Source organism: Callospermophilus lateralis, chromosome 4 (assembly GCF_048772815.1).
Source record: "Callospermophilus lateralis isolate mCalLat2 chromosome 4, mCalLat2.hap1, whole genome shotgun sequence".
In the NCBI taxonomy this organism is placed as follows: domain Eukaryota; kingdom Metazoa; phylum Chordata; class Mammalia; order Rodentia; family Sciuridae; genus Callospermophilus; species Callospermophilus lateralis.
Genome location: NC_135308.1, coordinates 34,578,805 through 34,599,717, shown reverse-complemented (window position 1 = coordinate 34,599,717; position 20,913 = coordinate 34,578,805). Strand labels below are relative to the sequence as shown.

The window sequence follows — 20,913 nt, the reverse complement described above, 5'->3', positions numbered from 1 at the left end:
ATCCTCAGGGTGGAAAAGAGAACTATAGCAATCAACGATATGGGGCGATTTAAAAAGTGATTATTTGTTAACACAAATCAAAGTTCTAGCTAACCCTGAGTTTCTAAGTTCAAGTGCAAGAAATGGGCAGGTCTCTATGTGCCAATGCCAAATTCCTTCTGTCCTTTGCTCTGTGCCTGTCATCCTTGAGTTATGTTAGCTGGTTTACCAACAGGTTAGACTGTGAAATAACCCATGAGACTCCTCAGAGGAAAGTCCTAGAGTTCCTGGGAGACTTGGAAGCGTTTTTAGGTCACACCCTTTGGTGTTACTTAGCAATGCCATTTCTTCCTCTTTTGCCTTTTTTGGGTCAGGTGAAATGACATAGAGACCAAAAGAATTGTAGAGTTGAGATTCCTCCCTTTCAACCTCCAGCATCTATAAAAAGCAAGCAAGCCAACAAATGCAACCTTGAGAAAACAAACAAAAATCCAGCTAACCCAGACTGCCTGGGCTGGGGAAGGTGGATTTGCCTTGGGTCATGTTTAGGCAGCCTCCGTCTGGAATTGCCCGAGCTCCAAATGTGTCAATGAACCAATCCTCTGTCCGTGCAAAAGTATGTGTAGCCCTCTTTCTGCTCATGTAGTGGGACCCCCCAGCTTCTGGTTTGTTTTTCAGCTAATCTTTTTAAGGGCCAGCAAGAGGTTCTCAGAAAGAATTTAGCAAACTATCCAGGGAGGTTTTTAAGAATGCACTGTTATTACTGGTTATGCAGAACTTAACTATGTGCTTGGAACCCAGGGAGAACTTTGTAAATTATGTTAACAGAAAGGGAGGAGAAGGCTGAAATGTCTTTATAGCTTTCAACAGAACACCAAAGCCAAAGGAGTCTGGAGATATGGATTGATATCCTGAGCTAGGTACTCAGAACTCAAGGAGAACCTAAGAAATGATGCTAACAGAAAGGGGATGGCAATTCTGGAATATCTGACTTTGCATGTAGGTATTATATACACGTTTGCATAAAAATGATATACACTGATGCCCCAAATTAAAGGGAAGCCATCCTATGGAGAATTAGAGATGAAGACATGGGAAAAGAGAAAGAGATCAGACTGTGCACCAGGAAAGAATTTATTTATTGTTTTTTTTTTTTTTTTAATTTCTCCCAATAGACAAACAACGAGTCTCTAAGATAAACATAATTAACAAAAGCCTCTCTGGTCCTCACTTGGCGAGCTTCTCCCCTTGTGGGGAAGCAGTTTGCAGGCTGCTGGGTCACACATAGATGTAATTGTATGTCCCAACCCGACTTCAGTTCCATGCAGGGAGTTTCACACACCCAGACCGCCCCCACTCCAGTTGTCCATCAGAGCCTTGTTGGGAGGCGGGATTCATAAACTGCCACGTGCAGCTTTTCTCAATTGCAATGGAAAATGAACAGAATGCAGTTGAGACAGGCAGACTCCAGTAAGAAAGAAAAGACCATCACAACGCCTCAGAGAAACCAAGCCCGTGACACGGCCTTTTGTGATTTAGATCTACGTTCCTGATATTGGCACAAGGAATAATTTGCACAAAGTCTCTGTCACACTGAGACACCTTCTTCTCAGGCTTTGGATATTTTCCATTGTCTATTGAGGAGAGAAGAGCCCTTGCTTGGGACAGTTTCCATGAGTGTCTGACAAAGATCTACCCCTTCACTTTCAAACCGGGGGCTGACTTGGGGAGGCCACAAGCTCTCTGTACATGTTATGTCTACATATTTTTAAATGGAAAATATGCATTATCTGATTTGAAAGTCGGCTTGGTATATAAATTGACTTGTCCACTTTTTGTAGAAGTAATATGGTACACAGATTTGTCTAGCTGGCTCGTGTTTACTACGTACAAATGTCTTTGGGTGTGATTTGTCTTGTACCTGCTGAGCAAACTCACAGTTTTGAGGCAGAATTTACAGGCAAGAAGATGGCAGGGCCTGAAACTAAAATCATCTCCACCATCCTGGAACAGACTCGGGAATCAATTTTAAATTCTTTCCCCCCAATAACCATACTTATTTTTCTACCTGATGTTGAAAAACTCCTTTTTCTAAAAAAATAAAATATAAGGAAGAATATATCCTTTGGGAATTGTACTTAAACATATGGTTTGAGCATTTGAGCATTTTATGAATCAACCAAATTGTTATACTAGATCTTTTTGGTACCAAAAGATATGCTGTTTTCAAGTTCTGCAGAATTCACAAGAGAGGATATGGTCACACTTCATTACATGAACCACTGTGCGTTCTCTTTGCTACAGGATGAGGAGTGATGGGTTACTGGGGTGGGGAAATGCTGGCCTTGGAGCTAGGAGAACTTGCTTGGAGTCTTTGCAAGGAAGACTTCTGTAGGACATTACACTGCTCTGGGCCTCTGTTTCCATAGCTGTAAAATAAAATGGAATGAATTGCTCAGGTCCTAATCAGGCCAGAATTCTATATGCTACTGGATGCAGACATTAAAAGTAAGAAATGCATAGGGAACTTTAAAAAGTTAGGGCTGGTCCCTTTCTGTGCTTTGGATGTGATTTATTTTCCAAGGATTCATGTGTTGGAGGCTTGGTCCTTTGTGTGGTGATGCTGGGAAATTGTGTGGAACCTTGAAGAGGTGGAGCCTCCTGGGAGGTCTTAAATTATTGGGAGACCAGCCCTCAGAAGGAATGAAGGTAGCTCTGTGGGATCTGTGAGTTCTGGTGAGAGCAAGTTGTTTACAAAAGCCTGAACCTGACCCCTGACTGTTCTCTGGCTTCCTGTTTGGAGATGTGATTTCTTCCTCCCACATGGTGCCATGATGCCATTTGCCATTAGGCCCTCACTAGAGGCCAAACCAATAGAGCCACTCAATCTGGGGCTTCTAGTCTCCAGAACTATAAAGTAAATAAATATCTTTTCTTTATACAGTTACCTAATCTCAGGTATTTTTCTATAACAAAAAACAAAAACAAAACCATCAGACTAATCCATTATTCTTGGGAGGCCAGAGGCCTTTTGTATAAATTTATCAAATGGCTGAAACTTCCTTGAGAGGGAGAATTTCATAGGGAAGTTATGTGGATGGTGATGGGAAACCAGCAATCGTACTTGTAAGGAACCTTGGAAAACATCCATCTTAGTCACTGACATGAAACCATTAGCTGTTTTCCTCAAAATATGTTTATATTAAGACTAATGTGAACAAAATCTCCAATAGTGATCAAGAAGATTCATCAAGCAATTGATTGCTGAGGACATCGAATCATCAAACAAGGCCTTCAAATTGAGGAGGGAGAAGAAATAGATACCTACTAAGACTCTAAATAGAATGACAAGGTGAAAAATGAATTTCTGTTGTTGAAGCCACTCAGTCTGTGGTGTGCAAACTCGAGCATGAAGGATCAAGGAGTAGTTTCCCCAAATGCTATAGAGAAAGGAGAAGAGGAGAGCATCTTTGGACATCAGTGTAGCATGAGGAAGCATTTTGGGTGTGGGATCTATGCTGGGATAAACAAGCACAAATATGGTACAAATTAGGTCTTTTTTTTTTTTTTTTAAAGAGAGAGTGAGAGAGGGAGAGACAGAGAGAATTTTCAATATTTATTTTTTAGTTTTCGGCGGACACAACAACATCTTTGTTTGCATGTGGTGCTGAGGTTCGAACCCGGGCCGCACGCATGCCAGGCGAGTGCGCTACCGCTTGAGCCACATCCCCAGCCCCAAAATTAGGTCTTAATTTTATGCATAAGGTCTCTTTCTGATGAGCTGTGGGTGGATCAACTTAGTTTTAGCAAAAATAAAAACACAGTTTAGCCAGGCATGATGGTGCATGCCTGCATCCCAGTGGCTTGGGAGGCCGTGGCAGGAGGATGGTGAGTTCAAAGTCAGCCTTGGGCAATTGAGCAAGGCCTTCAGCAACTAAGTGAGACTTTTTCTCTAAAAACATAAAAAAAGGGCTGGAGATGTGGCTCAGTGGTTAAGTACCTCTGGGTTTCATCCTTGGTATGAAAAAGAGAAACCACAGTTTATATGCCATTGGAATGCTTTCTGTTTTAACTGTGGATCTTTTTGTAAAGTTATTCTCTCTTTGGGGGGTAAATTCATATTTGATTTAGTGAAGTTTAACATAAAATTGGTGGAGGATCCAGTCATGGGGAAGAGAAAAGGCTGCATATATTTGGAGGCAGCACAGCTTAGTATTGTTTTGCTAAGGCTGACGGCAGCATTTGTTTGACATTCTGAAACACTTCTGGTTAAGAAGTTGGAGGAAGTGGCCCATAAGTGTCCTGAATAGCAGGGAGAATTTTATCTTTACGGCAAACAATCTACCAGGACATGAACATATGCTGGAATAAATTTGGTATAAAATAATTCTCATCTCAACATTTTAAAACTAATAAATAAAAGGCATGGAGGTGGGGTGTTTTGAGACACCCCAGAATGTCAATTCAGAGCTGAAATGGGAGGGTAGGTATCTGGAGCCTGGTTCTCTTGCAGGCTTTGAGCTGTGACTTGTGCCTGCCTGGGGTGGCCAGAACGTTGTGCCTGTGACCTGAGACCCAGGACAGAGGTCTCCCCAGGACCAGTCCAGAAGGCAGGGAGAGCCTGAACAACGATTCTTTCTTTCTTTCTTTCTTTCTTTCTTTCTTTCTTTCTTTCTTTCTTTCTTTCTTTCTTTCTTTCTTTCTTTCTTTCTTTCTTTCTCTCTCTCTCTCTCTCTCTCTCTCTCTCTCTCTTTCTTTCTTTTTTCTTTCTTTCTTTCTTTCTTCTCTCTCTCTCTCTCTCTCTCTCTCTCTCTCTCTCTCTCTCTCTCTCTCTCCTCTCTCTCTCTCTCTCTCTCCTATGCTGGGAATCACACCCAGGGCCTAATGCATGCCAGGCAAATATTCTACCATTGAGCCACGACCCCAGCCTGAATTATGGTACTTTACTAATTCTGCATGGGCATCAAAGCAAAAACCAGGATGTTAATGGCTCAGACTTAATATTTGTGCAAGTGCATTTCCTATCATGCTCCTAGAAATTACTTGGGATGTAAAATCTTAGCAGATATCAAGGACCTAATTTTCTGGAGTACGAGACTACCAGGTATAAGTATGGTATGCTTTCCCCCTACTTTTAAGAAAATATCTGATTTAAATTAAAACCAGTCATCACTTGGACCAAAGGAAATCCATGTAGAAAGTACTGGACCAATCATTGTGTGAAAGAAGTCTATATCCCCAGCCTTCTGCAGAATTCAGTTTCAGGGAGAGGTGCCCGTAAACCCACCCACAGGACCAGGGGCTAGAGAGATGGTCTCTCTGGCTCCATCTCTTCTCCAAACCCAAGATCAGCATTGACACGGGGACCTTCACCACTGTGCATTAGCTTCTTTAGATTTAGATACCTCCTCAAATAAATGATCTATATTTGATGTGCCATAGAGGTGTGCTCTCTTCCTCGCCTCCCCTTCCCTCTTATTCCAAAGCCAGCCAGGCTTCTGTTTTTATGGTGACCTCCTAGTAAGACAGGGACCATCCTCTGATTTGATTTCCTTGCCCGGGACCAGCACTGGGCACAGGGCATGCTCCTCTTTCCTGAGAGCCCACCTAAGTTCCAGGACACCCTCCTCTTTCTCCGTTTCTTCTTATTTCAGCAAGAGGGTTAGGAGAACCTAACTATGGGCAAGGTTGCCTCGGCCAAGAGAGCAGACAATAGCAAAGCAAGGTCCCGTCTATGGGTTCCACCTCATCTTTCTAACCTTTCTTTCTCTTACAGCCCTAGTCAAGGTCAATTCCAAAGCCTCTACTTCTCCCACCTCCCACCTGTCCAAAACCTCCCCAGAAGCCTGGAGCCTCTCCCTGCTCTGGCTCTTCCACCTTCTGTGCTCTACAGTCTGTTCCCCATGGAAGTACCAGAACAATCCTCATAAAACCCGTGTCTGTTCATGTCCTTCCTCTGTTCAAATCCTCCAAGGGATTCTGTTCTCACTACAAGAAAATTTGAAAGTCTTTACAGATCTCTCCCCACACACTCACCCAGCTCCTTTCTGACCTTATTCTCGACCACTCTTCCCCAGGCTGCCTCACATTACACAATTTGGTGTCCTGCCGGGCCAAGGAGTGTCCCCCACTTCAGGACACTGAGCTCTCTGCTTCCTCTAGCTGAAATGCTTTTTCCCCAGAAAGATCCAAGATGTGCTTTTCTGACCACACAAACTAAAATAGCCTCTCATCACGACATCATGCTCTATTGTCTTACTTTCCCTGTTTTTCGTATGACACCAATTTGTTTGCTTATTCCTATCTTTTCCAAATCACATTTATTGTAGTAAGCCAGGCACAATGGGGCATGTCTGTCATCTCAGCTACTTGGGAGGCTGAGGCAGGAGGATCACAAACTCAAGGCCAGCCTGTTCAACCTAACAAGACCCTGTCTCAGATGAAGAAATAAAAAGAACTGGGGATGTGGTCAGTGGTAGAGCAACCCTGGGTTGGATCCCCGGTATCTCAAAAAAGAAACAAAAAACTAAAACACTTATTATTGTAAAGAAGCATTATAGTAATGATTCAAGCATTCAGAATTTCAGAGAAGTGGTTATCACTTTGATTTTAGCTACTCCTAAACTAATAAGGAGAAGAAAAAAAAAGCTAAAATTATGCTTTACTCATGTGAAAGCAATCAAGAACCACTTAGGTAAAGAGGTTGCCTTTTTTTGTGTGTGTGTGGTGCTTGGGGTTGAACCCAGGGCCTATGTGCATGCGAGGCAAGGACTGAGCCATAATCCCAGACCAGTGATTGCCTTTTATGTCAAATAATCTTTTTAAAAAATATTTATTTATTTTTTAGTTGTAGTTGGGCACAATATCTTCACTTTGTTTATTTTTATGTGGTGCTGAGGATCGAACCCGGGGCCTCATACGTGCTAGGCGAGCGCTCCACCCCTGAGCTACAACCAGCCCCCGCCCCCCCCCCCCCCGCCACTTTTTTAAATATTTACTTTTTAGTTGTAGCGGGGCCTTGGGTTCAAATAATCGTATATATCTCAAAATGTCTTTCAGTTTTGTTTTAAGTTTTGACTGTAAAGAGGCAGCAAGAGGGTTAGGAGAACCTAACTATGGGCAAGGTTGCCTCGGCCAAGAGAGCAGACAACAGCAAAGCAAGGAAGGAGGCAGATAGTTCAGAACCAATGCAAAGAACTTCGAGAGGGGAGCAAAGGCCTAGTTTTATGTGGTCCTGGCTGTCAGACGTAGGAATGGGACTGACTCATTAAAGGTCCTGCAGAGGCAGGCACTTTGGGGTTCTCAGCCTCCATCCCAGGTTGCCTATGTGGCAGTCTGTGCAGGCAGGCATCATGAGAAGCTCCTCAGACATTTGAAAACATGAGGTGCTGTTATGGGCTGGCTTCCGTGCACCCTGAAATTCCCATTAGCATGTTAACCCTAATATCTCAGAATGTGACTGGATTAGGAGAGAGGGTCTCTAATGAAGTAAAATGAGGTCATTCGGGTGGGCTGTAACCCCATATCATTGGTATCTTTATAGGAAAAAGAGATTGGACACAGACCATGTGACACTAGGCGGCCCATGGAGGAACGAAGGGCTTCAGATGGGCCATTTCCATCCCCGTATAGAGACTGACCTAGAGTTCCTGGTGATTTCTGCCCTGAAATCCAGGCAGTCATGGTATTTCAGTTTCCCAAGGCTGCCGTGACAAAGGACTACCAATTGGGTGGCTTATGACAAGAGAAATTTATTCTGAGTATTCTGTGGGCTACAAGTCTGAAATCAGGGTGTCAGCAGCACCATGCTCTCTTGGAAGGCTCCAGGATGAATGTGGTTCATACTTTTCTCTTAGCTTCTAGGTTGCTGCCAATCTTTGGTGTTCCTCGGCTTATAGATGTGTCACCGCAATCTCTGCTTTCATTGTCACGTGGCTTTCTTCCTGTGTGCCTCTTTCTGTACATTTTCCCCTCTTCATTGAGGACTCCAGACATATTGATTTGGTTCCACTCTAATGACTCATCTCAATTATGTCTGCAAAGACCTTATTTCTGAATGGGGTCACATTGGTAGCTACCGAGGACTAGAACTTGACCATACCTTTTTGGGACAAAACAGTTCAACCCAGAACACATGGTGTAGTGGAAAGAGTTATGGATTTGCTACAGAAAGCCCAGTTTAATCTAGTTTGCCACTTTTTAACTTTCAGGACTTGAACAGCTTCTTTCAAGTGTTAATATTTTTTATTAGTACGATGGAGAAAGCCGAACTCACCCAATAGACTTGTATAAAATTATTATTCAGGGGCTGGGGTTGTGGTTCAAAGGACTCAGTGCTTGCCTGGCACGTGTGAGGCACTGGATTATATCTTCAGCACCACATAAAAATAAATAAGCAAAATAAAGGTATTGTGTCCGCCTACAACTAAAAAATACTTTTTAAAAATTTATTTAAATAGTAAAAAAATAAAATAAAATTATTATTCCTAAAACTATGCATGTTACACATGTAATCAGTAAGTTTAGATAAGCAATTTGAGACTGTATCTGAGACTTAGAATAATTTAGTTCTCCCTCACATAAATGGCCTTTGGTAATCAACTCTATACCACTTTCTCTTCATTCTGGGACCCAGGCTGGAAATAAGCAACTGCAAATGAGACACACAGCCCACATGAAGAAGCAAAAGGGTAATGGCAGAACACTATACTAGAGTTTAAAAACTTCTGCTCCCAGTTGGTTCAAATCACACCTGCTCACATTTCATTGGCCAAAGAAAATCACTTTGCCAAGCCTGATGCCAAAAATTCAGGCGTGTACAATTCTTCCCAGAGAGAGGGCCAAGATTTATTTATTTTTAACTAGAGTGTAGTGTGTCACAGACACTAAACTGATATTAGTTGCATTTTGTAAGAAACTTGTAGGTCTTGTTGTCCTTAAAAAATTTAGATGGGTGGCAAAAAGATTTTCAAAACACTTGAAATATCAAATAGCAATTTAAGGGTGAAGTGATAATAGATCAATAGAAGAGATATTTCAAAGCTGGGTGTTATATAATTTAAATGAATGGCGTAGAGAGAATCTGCATCTGAGAAAGGAGGTGAGTTTTAAGGGTATCGACCATTTTGATGGAGGAAGTAGATCTCGAATTAACTCTTGAAAATGATTGGAGAGATGTTTAGTAGATGCATTTTGAGTCAAATATTAAAACAAATAATAAACAAATCAATACAGACTGTGATGATATTGGGGACGTAGCACAGGCAAAGTAAGAGAAGTGTATCTTAACAAGTCAGAAGAGTTGTTAAACCCATTCACCATTTGGGTGTGGGCTGGCGGGCTACGGAGAGATGAGTTTATAAAACAGCAACAACAATAACGACAGCAACAAAAAGAATGAAAAAAATAAACATGATGGAAGACTTTGAAAGCTGAACCAAGGACAGTTCAAGTTCCTCCTGCCCTCCTCTTCCACTTCAAACACTCCAGCATGTTTTTGGAGGGAAGAGGAAGGGTTGAATTTGAAGAGCACCTTTGAGTTAGGACTTGCTGATTGACAGAGGAGTGAATATGAAAGAAATAAAAGGGGGCTTGAAACCTTCCCCAGACTACAAGATATGCAGAAGCTTGAAGAAGTGGGAAAGTTTGAAGGGTTATTTGTTTCAGTGAGATTTCTTTTTTATTTTAATTTATTTTGGTACTGGGATTGAACCTAGGGGCGCTTAACCACTGAACCACATCCCCAGCCCTTTTTAATATTTTCTTTAGAGACAGAGTCTTGCTGAGTTGCTCAGGGCCTCACTAAGTTGCTGAGGCTGGCTTTGAATTCGTGATCCTCTTGCATCAGCTTCCATAGCTGTTGGGATCACAAGTGTACACCACCAGGCCCAGCCTCAGTAAGATTTATTTGAGAAAATAAATTTTCATCAGAATATATTTCAAGTTGAGTAAGATATTCATCAGGAGTTAGCCCTTGAGGGGAATAGAGAGTCTTTTAAAGGAGAATTCCAGAAACATGTAGAATCACCATGAAAAGGAGTGAAATTGATCCTCAGGTCCCAAAGGACCACAGTCTGTGCACTTCCTACCTCTCTGTTTGTCACACAGCTGGTAGAGAATATTTCTCACAGATACACAATTAAAATGTGGCTTCTCATCTGCATGAACTTTTGTTTAAATTTTTACACTTACTTCCCAGAGATACCTAGGCAGCCTTCCATTTCCCTACTGAAAACCACAGTCTCTATAATGAGCCCTGAATTAGCTGCCTAAGGGAGCCGGCTGAGGAGGGGAACAGAAGCCATAAAGAGCTCTAACCAGATCAGGCCCCGAGAAAAAGATGTGTTGTAAGTATTTACAAAAATAATGTCTCTTGGCACATCATTATTTCAGCTCCTATCAACAGACCTCTCTACACTGAAGTGCCACTTTTCAAAAAGTGTGTTTCTCTTGGCCTCCACGGCGACAACAGGGCGTTCTTATTACATGGTGTTCAGCTGCTAGAAACTCCCTCCCTGAAGCCAGGAGTGGTGAGGGTAGTGGGTAAAGCTTTAAAATGTGGTGAAAATCTTTGATTCTAATAGCAGCAAACTCTTTTGCAGAAGGTTCCCCCACATGGGGCCTCTGTGGTTTACAGACCCTGGCCGATCACTCCCTGATCCTCCTTGTCCTGCCCAACCACTGATGGATAGGACCACAGGCCTCCTTCCAAAGCTTCCAGGAGTTTGGTTGAACCACGCTGTACTCTGGACTGCTTCATCCTGAATACTACGCCCCAGATGAGTTGAAGCCATTTGAAATTAATTCAGAGGGAGCCTGACTCAGCACGTTAATGGTTCCTTCAGAGACTTTTTAAACGACACCTACTCACATTTCAGAGTCCCCTTTTGTGAATAGGGCCTTTGTGTTCACAGACTAACCAGGGAGGACCTGGTGCAGGTCTGGGGCTCCTGCAGGTCCTGTGTGTAGCATTTGGCTCTGGGTGGATACTTGGCTTGATCTTAACCAACTCCTATTTCCAGCCCTTTTGCTAACAAGGAGAAGAGATCCAACAGACAGGTCTAGAAGTCATGTGTGTGCAGACTCAGGGAGACAAGGAGCCGAAGGCGTTAAGGGACCTTTGTTTTGGAATACTGCAGATACTTTACTCCTAGAGGAAAGTAACTCCCCCCAGGTATTGTCAAGAGTAAGCTCTTTGGGGCTGCTCTTTTGATGCCCGATCAGAGAGGTCCTTGTGAGAATGTACTTGTCTGCAGCGGAACGCCCCAGCCTGTGCGCTGGTCCATGAATGGGTTGGGCCAATCACCTTCTGCTGTGAGTGGCCTTGTGCATTCATTCCATGGTGTTCAACCGAAGGGTCTGGTGAAGCCAGTTGGGAAGCACTGGTAGAGCACAGAGGGTCTAGGAATGAGAGTCCAAGGACCGGGTTCCTTCTCTCAACTCCGCGACTGTCAGCTGGGTCTTTGGATAAATCACATCATCTTCCTAGTCTGAAGATCTTGTTGCTTTAAAATTAGACTATTGGGGGGCTGGGGATGTAGCTCGTGTAGCCCGGGTTCGATCCTCAGCACCATATACAAACAAAGATGTTGTGTCCGCTGAAAACTAAAAAATAAATATTAAAATTTAAAAAAAAATTAGACTTTTGGGCAGGTGAAGCCCTAGAGTTAATTATGCATTATTGAGTACCAGCGGTGTGCTGGGGATATTCTAGGTGTTGAGAATATAGTAGTGAGGTTCCAAGGAGATTTTTTTTTAAGTTTTTTTTTTTATTCCTTTATTTTATTCATTTATTTGTATGTGGTGTTGAGGATTGAACCCAGGGTTTCGCATGTTCAAGGCAAGCGCTCTACCGCTGAGCCACAACCCCATCCCCCCAAGGAGATTTTGGGGGGCCACAGTAGGAGCGGAGGGAAAGGAAGTCTGGAAGGGACTCTCTGTGAGACTCTGAAAGCTTTGCCCCTCATGTGATCACAGCAACTCCAATTTGACCTGTTTGATACATATGAAGACAGTTGGTCGGCAGTAAATTGCACTGGGTGATGATGGTCTATGACAAGGACTAGCCTGAAGACGTTTGGGAAGTCCTCCTGTGACACCCACAGAGTTTGCCAAAGCAGCCCCTGTGCCTTAGTCTCTTCTTCCAGATTCGGCACACAAATCAAACAAATTAGCTTGCGGGCTCTGCAGCTCATGTCTGGCTTTCCCTGAAAAATCGTCTGTATGTATAAAGATTTGGCTTTCACAGGTGAACTTGAGAAAACATTCTGCTTTATGGTTGAGGGCAAAAAAAAAAAAAAAAAAAGAACTTGAACAAAGATAGTTTTTTGGGGAGAAAACCTCAAATACTGTACTCTTTAGTCACTCACTAGCAGACCTCAGGTCTACCCCGGAATATGCTCCCCAGCCCCCTCCAGCCTCCACCTTGTAACCCAGACTAATGAAAACATCAGGTTCACCCCGCCCTGACTTTGGGAACTTGAGCACCGTCCTTCCCTCTCCGGGCACTGTTTTTCTCTTTTGTAAAGTAGATGGCCTAGAAGACACCCCATCCCTGAGCCTGTGGTGGAGGCTGGCAACCTTTGACACTGGGGTTGGAGCTTGTGAAGGTGTGACAGCCTCAGAGAACACACCAAGGTCTACACCCTTGACTGCAGCAGCCCCTAGAAAAGGCTGCCACATCACTCGGCCTGAGATGGCCCAGCAGTGACGAGCACGTGATCAGTCATTGTGAAAACTTTTCACCCCTGTCCTTTGGTCTTTGGTCACAAATGCTCCACGGTGTGGAGGCAGCCTCTCTCCCTCCTTTTGTCCAACCAGCCTCCACTAGGAGGCCGGGGAGGCAGTGATCTGTTCCTGACACGTGTCAGAGCCCTAAGAAGATTTTGCCCGTTGGAGGGAAACCTATACCGTTAAAGAAACCAGCAGTTATGGTCATCCATTGAGGTGGCAACTGTACGGATGAGAGACAAAGATGGCACAGAGATGTCCCATTATCTTTTTGAACACTATGAATTATTTATTTGAAATAGTACATTGAAAATGTACCTGTCTCCCATGGAACTTGCTCATCTCTAGTTAAGCAGATATTTTTATTCAACATTGATTGAGCACACCCCCCCGCGAACTTGTGGACTTAGGGGAAATGGTTTCCTGTTGAAGGTCCTCTGAGAGACGTTTCCCAGCCTTGTGGACACAAGGCAAAGGTTTGTGGCTTGGTGTGTGTTTTTCTCAGTCTGTAGCGCAGGCTCAGGAGACCGAGGCGGAGGCTGCCATCCTCATCCTCCTTTGAACATCACCATCATAGCACTGCCCCTCTGAAGAGCAGGACCAAAGAAAGCCTGAGGCTCCACTTTGTCTGCAGCCTCTGAAGGGCTTCCATCCTCTAGATGGGTCCCTTGGGCAAGCCTGGCTGGTCCACACGGCAATCTGCTTGCTGTTGGTCTACTGTCCCTCAAGGGCATCAGTAGAGGGCAGGCAATCTCCACATCTGTCTCTTGCTCAGAAGAGACTTGATTCATGTTTGTTGAACTTTCTTGGCTCAGTTTCAGTAACTGGACATCTGTCCAGGGCCCAGGTGGAAGCTTAGGCTGGGCTGGGGGGGAGGATTTTGCTGCTGAGCCCCATTAGCTGACTGAAGTTCCACTCTTCCAGAAAACTACCTTGTTGTATCCATAGACCCAATTTAGTCTGTGGATCCTGCATTGTTGGAGTCCTCAGGCCTCTAGGCTTCCTCCTCTCATCTCCACACTGGGGCAAGCTTCTCATGGGCCAAAAGTGACACCATTGCCATGTTCAGCCTGTTATCCTGGACTTCTCAGCACACTGGACTATCCCTGGCTTTTGCTGGGCTCTGTGGGTAGATCTAATTTGAGCTTCCAGTTATTCCCAGACTGGCCCATTCCCCTGCAGCAGAGCCAGCTGGCCTCACCCCAAACCACGATACCCTTCGCTGTACATTTCTGAGTACGACTTTCATAGTCCATTTTAGCATGCCTTTGTGTATGTAAAATATAACGCTGAAACTATGTGAATGAGCTTGGGAATGTGTAACAAAATCCACTCTATCGCAGTCCCAAGTTTCCCAAGAGGCTTCGAGAATTAACAAAATGTAAAAAGCAGAAGATGCCTGAGAAATACTACCAGTGCTTGTGTTTTATTGTGCAGAACAGGACACCGAGGCCTGGGATTCCAGTCCAAGAGCCAGCTAAGAGTAGGACCACACCAGTGCCGTTCTCTGAGTTGGGGCCAGCAGTTGGCTGATTACCCTCCATGATTGGGGCTGGAGGCCCAGGCACTCTTTCCCAGTACCTACAGCCTACTTTCCTGGATTGACTTCTTTGCCTAAGCTTTCAACTTTGTTCTGAGCACTCTGACCTTCCTTCCTTCCTTCCTTCCTTCCTTCCTTCCTTCCTTCCTTCCTTCCTTCCTTCCTTCCTTCCTTCCTTCCTTCAATCTGATCTTTTGTGACTGGGCTTCTCCAGGTTGCTCTTGCCTCTTTCCTAATCCCCATTAACATATACCAAAATGCACAAGCCAAAATGGAAGTGTGATTCCAAGCACTGTGTGTGTGTGTGTGTGTGTGTGTGTGTGTGTGTGTGTAGATTTCATAAAAAACCTGGTCAAGGAGGAGGTGGAGTCACCCAGAAGGCTGTATATGGAGTTTGGACTCAGCCATCCTCCCGACTTCCTCATGCTGTGGATGGTAATTGTAGGCTGGCTGCAGTTCCTTAAGCTCCTTACATAATCTCACCAAGTTCTGATAGAACAGATAAGACAACAACATTCCAGAGAATTTGCTCTCAGTCTCTGTTGAGATGTGTTATAGCAGCTAGCTAAAAACTAAGAGTCAAAGAAAACAAGAGTGACCTCGGTTACCCAATTCTCAACCACCTGTTTGTTCTTTTGAACTCATTAACCAATTGTGTAGGTATTTGGGAAATTCACTCCAGGACATTCCCTTAGTGGACATTAGATTAACGCCTAACTTTCCAACAGGGGGATCACCAGGGTCCTGATAGCCAGTTGGGAATCCCCCAGTGGAATTGGGCCTTTAAAGTAAGACCTCTCCCCTCTCCATTTGACTCCCCTGATTCTGTTCCAGGCCTCCCTGCAACTCTCAGGCCTTTCCTTTGCTGACACTGCCTATCACCTCCCATCATCTCCCAAACCCAAGACCCAGCTTTCCTCCACCTAACTTTTTCTTTTAAGCCTAAGTAAGATGTCCTTCCTCCAAAGGCTTTGACCAAGAGCTAGTAACATTTCAGAGTTGGATAGGGCCTTGAAATATTATTTTCATCCATTGACTAACTCCTTTTCTGCTTTCTGGCTGAACCCTGGGTTTTGGTAACTATCACCATCTAGTGTTCACATATATTCATATGGTGCATTCATATAGGAATATTATCCATTTAAGTATGTATTGACCATCTGCTATGTAAGAACTGCTGTTCTCAAAATGGCCTGTGTTCTTGGACAAACTTGCAATTAAGTTGGAGCAATAAATATGTAGTTTTTTTTTTTTTTTTGGGGGGGGGGAGTACCAGGGATTGAACTCAGGGGTACTTGACCACTGAGCCACATCCCCAGCACTATTTTTAGAATCAGGGTCTCACTGAGTTGCTTAGCACCTTGCTTTTGCTGGCTTTGAACTTGTGATCCTCCTGTCTCAGCCTCCCAAGCCACTGGGATTACAGGTGTGCGCCACCATGTGTGGCTTAATATGTGTTTTAATAATCATAATCATAGGACAGACTAGAACAGACATGGGGAAAACGGAGATTGTTTATTGTATGTGGTAAAGAGGGAAGTTTTCTGAGGTGATATTTATTTGAGTAAAGCTGAGGATTAAGGCAGGTTGAAACCTGGAGTAAAGTTCTCACAAATTAGCAATAAAACTCAAGTCAAAGTGTGGAGATGGGAATGATTGGGAGAGTTTGGGTACCACAGGTGGGCTGAGATGATTATTCAGATGTTTCTGAGCAGTGTGGGTTTGAGGCTCAAGGGAGACCACTCAAGTCTAGGATGAGACTGGTAGTCTGGGAGTCAAGTCTCCAGAGTCAGAATTTGAATGTGAGTTCAAGAATTTAACAGGCCCTATAGAGAGAGAACTAGTAGGGCTGATTGGATTGGGAGGATTAGAGAGAAAATCATCTCAGGATCAGACAAGAATTTAAGATAGTCTTAGGGTAAGACTATTAATCTGTATGTAATATTTCTTATACACCCAAGTTTGTGAACTTGGGTGTATAAGAAATATTACATTTCTCTCTCTTTAAATAAACCTAAATCTATGAATGGTTCTTAATTAATTAATTAATTAATTTATTTATTTATTTTTATTTATTTTAACTAGTTATACATGACAGTAGAATGCACTTATATACTTTGATATATCATACATAGATGAGATATAATTTCTCATTTTTCTGAGTATACATATTTGTAGACTCTTATTGGTCATATAGTCACATATATACTTAAAGTAATAATGTCTGTTTCATTCTACCATCTTTCTTATCCCCACATCTCCTGCCTTCCCCTCCATTCACTTCCCTCTACCTAATCTAAGGTAATGCTAGTCTTTTTTTTTTTTCATTACAATTCTTAATACACATATATACCACAATTTTTGTATCTCTGTATATAAATTATGTTGACACCCAATTCAAGTCTTCTTACATGTACTTTGTAAAAGCATTCTTCTAAGTGAGACGGCCAGACACTTGTAAAACTTCAACAACAAATTCTGTGTGACTCTACTTATAGGAAATTACCTAGAATAGTCAAATTCACAGAGAACTAAAGAAAAAGTGTTGTTACTAGGGCCTGGGTCAGGGAAGGGATGGAGAGTTACTGTTTACTGGATCCAGAGTTTTCAGTTTGGGATGAAAAAAAAAGTTCTGGAGTTTGATAGTGGTGATGGTCATACAAAAATGTGAATATAAAAATACCCCTGAAATGTAGAGTTAAAATGGTGTGAGTGGGGCTGGGGCTGGGGCTTAGTGGTGGAGCGCTTGCCTAGCATGTATGAGGCACTGGGTTCCATCCTTAGCACCACATAAATAAATGAATAAATAAATGTCCATTGACAACTAAAAAATATTTTTAAAAAATGGTGCAAATGGAATATGTTATGTTTATATATATTTGTACAATAAAAAAATAAATAAACCTAAAGTGGACTGACCCCCATCCCAATGGGCTGAGTGGAAATTCAGTTTTAGTTTCTTTTGGGTTGTACGGGGGGGGGCTTCTCTTCTTCCCCGAAGGTTATGCAAAGGTCCTTGGGTTGTATGCTGTTCCAAATACTTAGGGCAATGGCCCTGGTCATTGATCCACATTGGTGGTCACGTGGTTCCCCAAAATGGGCTCTATTGCTTTGGGCTAGAAAACCCTGTGTGTCCCCATTTTATAGCTCACAGACTCAATCCTCCTCATGGAATTCTTCCACCAACCAATTCATCATTTCCCACTCTTGCTGTACCAGCCAATTCTTTCTTTGTTCCCACTAGTCTGGGAAGGAAACTTTCTACCTGGGTCAGCTTCATGGGTGTGTGACCTGTGCAGAACACACCTGTGCTTACAAGGATACTGTGCTTGGTTTAATGCTCTGCTGCCACCATTTTGAAGTTTTCAATGGACAATAAATCCCGCATTTTCACTTTGTACCAGGTCCTAAAAATTTTGTAGCCTGTCTTTCCTTCATCCTTTCCTGGTTTCTGTCAAAGGCATATACCTTTCTCCCCTCTCCTTCAGAAAAACCACCACCTGATGTGCTCAAATGAGCTCAAACATTAGCTATTGTTTGCGAAATGATAATATCTTCAAAGACCAAAGGAACTGGATACCTGCCTGACCCATGACCAAGGGGAATATATAGGGAGAAAATATGCTATCTAATATTTCAGTACAATATCTCAATATAGCATCTAATTCAGTACTTCATATTCTTATATCTTTGGCACTTGCAAGCATTCAGATGGTGATTTCTCTATCAGCCATGAAGTCTTAAAGATAGATTTAGGAGTCATGCTCATAGAAGTGGAGAATTATGTGAGTATATGAGCCCCATTGTGAAGACAACAGTGAGAGAAGAGAAAGAGGTCAATATGGAAACACAGTGCTGACATTTAGGGAGTACTATATGGAAGAAGAGACGTCAAAGGAGACAAGGAAGATGTGAAGACTTATCAAAGATCATTCTACCAAAGGCCTAAAATGAAACTTAGGATTCCAGCAGTGTCAAAGTGATCAAGGGAAAATAAAGTTTCCAACAGAAGGTCACTATTATTAAAAAAAAAAAAAAAGTTAAAGAAAATAAGAAATGAAAAAGAAAGTCATTAGGTTATAGACTTTTTATTAGCAGCAGGTTTATGAGATCACTAGGGTGAGACAGTGATTTGGATGTAAATTCTGCATTAAGAGGAGTTGGGGGTTGCTATTTGCCTGTGTAGCTGGGAATCTGGTGGATCTTAGGCATCAATATGCTAATTAGGTCTTATATATGGATCTACATAGTTGTGATCTCAGTTGACCTGTAAAAAATTGATTAATAGCTTTATTGAGGTGTAATGCACATAACACAAGATTTATCCATTTTAAGAGTATAATTCAATGATTTTAGTATATTTTCAGAGCTGTGCAACCATCCTCAGGATATAAGCTTAAAATATCTTCATCTTCCACAAGGGAAACCTCATATCCAATAGTTACTTCCCATTCCTATTCCCAGCCTTAAGCAACAACTAATTCTATTGCTATAGATTTGCCTTTGCTGAATGTCACCAGCCTCCATGGCTTGTGTGTGGGTCACCGTGCATCAAAACCCAGTGGATAAAACATATGGTTTCTGGGAATGACCAGTGGACATTTTCCCTGGTCAATTGCCCAGGGACATTGTGAATTTCTATCCCGCTCTGCCATGTCTCAGACAGCACCTGAGATGAGTGTGACCTGCCAAGATGCCAATCAACCTGCTGACTGCAAGACATGGAACCAAGACTCCGCCCTCGAAACCTTATCCCTGCCTTTGGTGTACTTACCCCTTGAATAAGCCACCAGAGCCATCTTTCCTTTGTCTAGTTCCAGCTCTTGCGTGGACTGGATGCTTCACTTTTGTAAATATATTTCTGACTCTTAGTCTTTTGTTCTTCACTAATTATTTTAGACTTTACATTTTCAGGCAGTTTACACCCTCCTTGGCAAGAAGAAGAATCCCCCAATGAGATGCAGCCATTGCTCTGGTTAGCTGGATATTTCCTAAAAACAGAATCTGTCTATCTATCTATCTATCTATCTATCTATCTATCTATCTATCTATCTATTCTTCTGTGTCTGGTTTCTTTCACTAAACACAATACTTTTGAGATTCGTCCAAGTTGAATCAGTATGTCATTCTGTTTTATTCCAAGAAGTCTTTCATTGTGTGAATAGACCACACTTTATCCATACATCAGTTGTTCAACATTTGAGTTGCTTCCACTTTTGGGCTATTGCCAATAATGCTGTGGTACACATTTGTGTACAGGGTCTGTGTGTGGACATATATTCTCATTTCTCTTGGGGAGATGGGATGGAATTCCTAGGTCATACAGAAATTCTCGGTTCAGCATTTTGAGAAATTGCCAAACTGTTTCAAAATGGCTGCACCATTTTACATTCTCACCAGCAATGTGTAAGGGTTCTGATTTTTCCACATTTGCCTCAACACTTACTTTATTTTTTATTATAACTACTCTGGTGGGGGTATCCAGTGTCATTTAATTGTGGTTTTGATTTGAATTTCCCTAATGACTAACAATGTTGGGGGCATCTTTTCATGTGATATTTGATAACTTTCCCCAAAGAAGTTATGTCTCTTCAAATCCTTTTAACCATTTGTAAAAGTGGGTTGGCTTTTTATTTTTAGTACTAGGCATTCTTTATATATTCTGGATATAAATTCTTTATGAGATATACGATTTGCAACCCAGGCTGTGGGTTGTCTTTTCACTTTCTTGATGGAGTGCTTGAAGTACAAAAGCATTAATGTTAATGAAATCCTATTTATCAATTTTTCTATTATCAGTTGCAGTTCTTCTGTCATATCTAAGAAATAATTGCCTAAGCCAATATCACAAAGATTTATACCTATGTTTTCTTCTAAGAGTTTTATACTTTTAGCTATGGTTAGGTTTGTGACTCATTTTGAGTTATTTTTTTGTGCATAGTGTGAGGTATTTGCCCCCGTACCATTTATGGAAAAGTCTATTATTTCCCCAGTGAATTTTTTGAAATTTGGGGGTTTTCAATTTTATTTCACTGACATTGATATATCTATATCTATATCTATATCTATATCTATATCTATATCTATATCTATCCCTCCTTCCTTGTGCAGGATCATATTGCCATGAATACCATAGCTTTGCAGTAAGTTTTGAGATCGGGATGTATAAATTTTCCAACTTTATTCTTTTCGAAGATTGTTCTGGCTATTTTAAGTTATTTGTCTCTTCTTATGAAATTTAGGACCAGCTTGTCAATTTATGCAGAAAAGTCAGCTGAGATTTTGATAGGGGTTGTATTGAATCTATAGATCAATTGGGAGAGTATTAACATTTTAATAATATTGTCTTTTGATTCATGAACATAGGATATATATCTTTCCAATTATTTTTATTTTCCTTCCAGTTTATATCAACAATGCTTTGTAGTTTTCTATGTATCAGTCTTGCACATTTTTGTTCAATATTTCTGAGTACTTTTTTTCCTTTTGAAGTTGTGAATGAAATTATTGTCATAATATTTATATATTTATTTTCATAGTGGGTACTACACCACTGAGCTAAATCCCCAGTCCTTTAAAATTTTTTTTTTCTTTTTTAAATTTTGAGATAGTATCTTGCTAAGTTGCTGAGGCTAATCTTAAACTTGAGATCCTTCTGCCTCAGC

General features: G+C 42.0%; 1 protein-coding gene across 1 annotated transcript in view; it reads left to right on the top strand.

Annotated features, from left to right (window-relative positions):
* Positions 1-20,913, top strand: part of Enpp6 (ectonucleotide pyrophosphatase/phosphodiesterase 6) — a 102,803-nt gene that overhangs the window by 404 nt on the left and 81,486 nt on the right. The window lies entirely within an intron of this gene.